The sequence below is a fragment of the Dipodomys spectabilis genome, unplaced genomic scaffold, assembly GCF_019054845.1.
Source record: "Dipodomys spectabilis isolate Male_0828 unplaced genomic scaffold, ASM1905484v1 ptg000327l, whole genome shotgun sequence".
Lineage (NCBI taxonomy): Eukaryota > Metazoa > Chordata > Mammalia > Rodentia > Heteromyidae > Dipodomys > Dipodomys spectabilis.
The window spans coordinates 4063348-4069639 of NW_024871004.1; the positions used below are offsets into that span (position 1 = coordinate 4063348).

Here is a 6292-nt window from a genome sequence, read left to right on the forward strand (position 1 = left end):
TAATACTGACTTGTTATTGACGGGTACCACCTGGCCACTGGGTCACCGTGTCTCGTATAGACACCCAGTGTTTGGTTGATGTATCCAGAGAAAATTCCTGTGGCTTGCCCAAGGATTACATATGTTTCAGTTGCCTGGCAATTGTTTTCTTTTCTATATCATTTCTGGGTCAAATTCATGGTTCTTTCTATAATCCGTACCTCACAAGATGGTTGCTAATCTGTAATGGAGTTACTTAGTTCTTTATTGTGCCTCTTTAAGTCTTAGACTCTTCATTCTCCCCTTTCTATTATGCACCTGAAAGGCTAATCATTGTCCTTACGGGCCTGCGTTATGTCTTTTATCAGGGATTAATTGATATGGCATTATCAAGACCATCAGTTGTATGGTATTGACTCGTTTCTTAACACACATCACTAGTCGATTTACAACACAAGGCCCTATTGTGAACACAAGCTCTAGAATGATAATGGGACCCAACAGAGTGGATATTAATGTAGTAATCCAAGGGGAATAGTTAAACCATGATTCAAACCATCCTTCTTGCTGTTCCCTTATTCTTTAACAACTCGAGTGATTTGCATAGAAGCAACATTCTTCCCTAGAGCAGCACATAGACCTCCTTGCTGTAAGAAAAGTCCAGCCCTTGACTGTTTTGTAACGCCACCTCAGGTAAGGAATCATGACATTTTTGAAGGTAGGCTGGAGAACTTTCCAGGTTTTTTATATCCTCATCTATAGAAGCACAAAGGTTAGAGTAGGGTGTTCTCTGAGTAACCAGGGATGCTACTCGAGTTCCTACTCCAGCTAAGCCCACCAGAGCCCTGATACTCATGGCATTTATTATTTCTATTTTAGCTTTTCGGGGTCAGTAGCTTGCTGCGGACATTTTTTATCATCTTGTCTTCCAGAGAATTGTAAAGTAGTCGTGGGATGAGTTGCACCATGACACAAAAGCTGTGGGTCCTATTTAAAACTTCCAGTGCACAAAAGGGGTTAGGCCAGTTGAACATGTCTACCAAACATCTTGGGGAGGTAATCAATAACCTTCCTCAGGAGTCCATTCTTGGGTCTGATTACATAAGTGAGTAAAATTAGTACTCGTCCTACACATAACCGTTGTCCTATAACTGCCTTTAGGGTAAATTTTGCCTCTTTTTATTCCCATCTGCATGATTTACTTGTTTTAGTTACATTCTGTACCACTGCAATACTCTCATAAAATGGGGGTGTCATATCAGAACACATCCAACGTGTTTTGGTAATATCAGGGCGGGTCTGCTTGATTCCATTATAAGTTTGAACCAACAGCTGCCATAGAGAATCCTCCAGCAAGGTGATGTTCTCCCTGATGGGGTCTCCTCTTTTCAGAGGAGATGGGGTCACTACAGCCTGGGGCTTTTTCTTTTCACTTGCTTGGCTTTTGTGGCAGAAACCGGTCTTAAAACAGTGTTTGTTCCCATTACTGAAGGGAAATAGCTAGCTGTGGCAATTGCCTGTAGACTTCTAAGTATGTCAATGTGAGTCTCTCCACATCGGTAAAATCTTAGTCCCCAAGTCTTTCCTAATTCCCATCCTATGACTTGTTTGCCCTTGTCTGTGAACCGAACTTCCACTCAGGCATCAGAATCCTGGGGAACCCTAATTTGTTGGTGCACAGGCATCCCATTAAACTGGATGCCCGCTGGCCCTGATTTAGTAAAAGTAACAAGGTCTCATCCTTTTCCTTTCCATTTTCCTGAGGTACTTGTTTTGCAGCCCCAGCTCTTACAGTAAAAGTCCTCTTGTCTTCCACAATTACTAGTCCTTCCTTCCCCTGGGCAAACATATCAGTGTCTCCGTCTACACTCAACAAGCCTAGGTCCTTCCCATACTCCCTCAGCGAGCTGTCACAAATTAAATGTAAGCCTGTCTCGAAACCATAGGGAGGGTCCCTCTTTCACAGCCAGAGGGAATGGTTTGTCCATTACATGATTACTCATAATCCAAGTCCAATTATATGGGCGATTAGGATTGCAGGCACCCACTATTATTTCAATACAATTTCCAAGTAAGGTATAAGTCAACAACCATTTCATGACTTAGTCTTTTTATGGCTCAATTTGAGCTTTAAGGATTGTCTTTGGAAAGTGAGACTTATCACTCTGGGTTCTCTCCAAAATCGGTTATGGGATCTGCAGGCTTCGCATGCAAATGGTGGATCCAGCTAGTGATGCCGTTGACTTTGAGGACAGTTGAATTCGTCAAGATGACCACAAAGGTCCTTTCCACCGGGGTTCCAGGTTTTCCTGTCAGTGTCTTTTCACCAGGACCCAGTCCGGTGGCCGAAGTGATGTGGGATCGGTGGAGGGCCTGACTCGTACAGCACATTCAGTGTAGGCCAGACCTAAAGGCGGGTCCTCTACAGGACCCTGAGAGAGAACAAAAGTTCAGAGTCATCATCTTCCCTAAGAAACTGCTCTGAAAATTAGGAATTATGGGAGGGGGCATTTCGAATACAATTTCATAGGGGGAAAGACAAATTTTCAAAGGGGAGTTTCATACTCTGTATAAGGCAAAGGGAAGGAGTGTTACCCACTCACCACCAGTCTCCATGGTCAATTTGGTCAGGGTCTCTTTTATAGTTCTAGTCATCCTTTCTACCTGTCCTGAGCTTTGGGGGTCTATAAGCGCAATGCAGTTTCCAATCTGCCCCAAGAGCATTAGCAAGTCTCTGACTTACCTTTGACACAAAGGCTGGTCCATTATCTGATCCTATCATACTAGGGAAGTCAAACCTGGGTAAGATTTCTTCCAGAAACTTCTTAGCCACCACCTGTGCTGTTTCACACTTTGTAGGAAAGGTTTTTACCCATCCTGAAAAGGGAAAACTAATAGATATTTATATCCATACTTGCCAGGTTTGATTTCTGTGAAGTCTACCTGCCAGTAGATTCCTGGTCTATCTCCTCTTATCCAACTGCCTGGTCCTGCCTGAATTTTCCCTGCATTAGTCAGCTGACATGCCTCACAGACCCTGACAATCTGTTCTATTTTAGCATGACTATTCTTGACTCTTAGACCAGTATTTCTCACCATGTCTTGCATCTTCCTCGCACCCATGTGGGTGCTCGATGCATTTTCAGTAGTATTTTACTCCCTAACTGTTCTAGCAAGATAATGTTGCTCTTAGAATCTCTCCATCAACCATTCAGGCATTGTGCCATTGTTAGTTGATCAATCCATTTTAAATCTTCTGTGTTATATGTAGGAGTGTCCAGGAGAGTTCTTGCACCGGGGTCTGGGAGGTTTATCATCATTGTAGAGTCTTTTTGTGTTGTCACTTCCCGGGCAGTTCTGTGGGCCAGGTTATTGCCTTTACTCACAGCATCTTTACGTTTTTGATGTCCATGGAAATGAACAATGGCCAACTTCTTAGGCAACCAAAGAGCAGAGATTAAGGCCAAAATTTCATCTTTATTTTTGATGGACTTTCCCTCTGCTGTCAGTAATCCTCTTTCTTTGTAGATAGCTCTGTGTATATGAGCCATTGCAAATTAATACCGACTAACACTGTACAGAGTTAGTCTTTTATCCTTTCCTAGCGTTAGTGCTTGGGGTCAGGGCTATTAATTCGGCTCTCTAGGCTGACGTGCCTATGGGCAGAGGTTAGGCCCAAACGACATCACTCTCAGTCACTACTGCTGCTCCCGCATACCTATGTCCTTGATGAACAAAGCTGCTCCCATCTGTAAACCACATGAGTTCAGCATCTGGTAACGCTGATCTCTTAAGTCCTCTTGGATATTATGGACTTGCGCCAGGATCTCCGAGCAATCATGTAGTGACATGTCTAGGTCTGGATCTGGTAGAAAAATCACTGGGTTGACAGCTGAGGGAACCTGGAAATTAATTCTGAGAGGAGTGAGTAGCAGTCCTTGGTAATGGATTACTCAGGCATTGCTGAGCCATCGATCTGGTTGCTGCTTTAACACACTCTCAATAGCATGGGCGTGGTCACATAGAGTTCCTGTCCCATAGTTAATTTGCATCTTTAACCATTAGAGCAGTAGCCACTATCATTCTCAGGCATGGTGGCCATCCTGCTGCCACCAGTCTAATTTCTTTGAAAAGTAGGCTATTGGTCTTCTCCATGGGCCTAGATATTGGCTTAGGACTCCTTTCATAATCCCATTATGTTCATCCACATACAAATAAAAGTATTCAGTTGTATCAGGGAGTCCTAATGCTGAGGTTGACAATAAGGCATTTTTATCTGTTCAAAGGCTTGTTCAACTTACTTCATCCATAAAAACAGCTGCTTTTCTTTGGTAGCCTCATAAAGGGGTTTAGCCAACTCCGCAAACCCAGCAATCCACAGACAGCAAACGCCTGCTGAGCCCCAAAGCTCCCTTACCTGGTGCTGAGACTGGGGTGTTGGAATTTTAAGGACAGTTTCTTTTATTCCTTTTGTAAGCCACTGCTGCCCCCCTTTCAATAAATATTCCAGGGAAGTTACCTCTGATTTGCAGATTTGAGCTTTCTTGGCCAACACTCAAGAAACCAAGGCTTCCTAAAGTCTGGAGTAAATCCTCCATTCCTCGGCTGCATTCTCTTTCAGATTTAGCAGCAATTAATAAGTCATTCACATATTGCAAGAAAGTCAAGCCAGGGTGGCTTCCCCTAGCCTCACCTAAGTCCTCATGCAGGGCTTTGTCAAAGAGTGTAGGTGAGTTTTTAAATCCTTGAGGAAGTCTTTTCCAGTTCAGCTGTCCATTAATATCTCTTTCTACATCTGTCCACTCAAAGGAGAAGAGATCTTAGCTTTTAGCTGCCAAGGGTAGGCTGAAAAAGGCATCTTCTAAATCTAATACTGTGTACCACTGCCTATAGGGAGGCAGGGTGCTCAGGAGTGTGTAGGGGTTGGGTACAGTCGAGTGAATGTCCATTACCCATTTGTTGACCTCCCTTAAGTCTCTACTGGCTTATATTCATTGGAGTGGGGCTTACAGACTGATAGCAGGGGAGTGTTCCATGCCGACTGACAGGGCCGCAGTATACCCAGTTCTAGCAGACACCTAATGTGGGGCGTTATTCCCACCCATGCCTCCATGGATATAGGGTACTGCCAGACTCTGACTGGGTCAGCTCCTGGCTTTACGTCAATGAATAGAGCTGGTCTATTCTTTGCTAGTCCCACTCCTCCAGTCTCTGCCCATGCTTCTGGATACCTTTCCAGCCAGTAGGTGATTTCTTGGTGAGGAGCCTGGGGTGATTGGTGCAACCGGTAATCGTCTTCCAGGCTCAGAGTCAGCCCTTGTATTGGTCTCCCTTGGGCATCTGTCGCCTGGGAGCCTTCTGGATATAAGTCAATCTGTGCCCTGACCTTAGTCAACAAGTATCTTCCTAATAAGGGCTAAAGACTCTCTGGGATAACTGAAAATGAGTGAGACACTCGTCCCGTCACCAGATCCACTGTTCTTTGGGTGGTCCATGAGTATCGTTTAACTGATGTGACCCCTTGCACCCAAGAAGTTTTGTTCGAAAGTATTCCGTGGGTCTTTATTACTCCTTGGGTCATTTTGAGTAGTGGTCATATCCCAAATTGCTGAAAGCACCAGCTATTTCGTTTTGTGACAATTGTAATTACTTTTCTCCTTTCCTCTGGTCTTATGTGTGAATTGATATACATTGAAATGGGTCAGAACCAGAATGCACCTCGCACTCCCCTTACCTTCCTAACAACTAATTTAAAGAATGTTAAGGACAGAGCTAACAATGTCCCAAGGTGTAAAGTGTGGACTAGCTGGTCTGTCTAAGATCCCAAAGGGGATCTAGCAGTGGCAATCGATAGATTACCTGACTCTAGCTTTGCTTCAAGTGGGCCAATCTTTCTAGGCCAGATTTCACCCTTCGAGGTGGAAATATAAGGGAGTCTGAAAGAGAAAGTAGCTATTATTGGACAAAGTAACAGAGCGAAGACTGACAGCCTCAAATGGAGACAAACAGGGTCTCTGGGCATCCACCTCCGGATGAACCTGAGTGAGGAAATGTTTCATAATACTCACATTACAAACACACAGACATTAGGACAAGACACACATTTAATAGCATGCCCATGGTAGACTGTCAGACAGAAAGTGAAGGATTACAGACACGATAAATCCCAAATGTCCTCACTAGTGGACAGTCTACCTTGTAAACTATCAGACAGAAAGTTTCTGACAACAAACAGGCCCAAGTATCCACACTAGTGGATAGTTTACCTTCCCGGGGAACTAGGCGACCTCTCCCACCAGTCCAGTTGGCTGCC

The 6292-nt window shown here is 44.2% G+C and overlaps 1 pseudogene; it reads right to left on the bottom strand.

Moving 5' to 3' along the window:
* Window positions 1-3182: 3182 nt before the first annotated feature.
* Window positions 3183-5560, bottom strand: LOC122128267 (annotated as a pseudogene).
* Window positions 5561-6292: the final 732 nt, after the last annotated feature.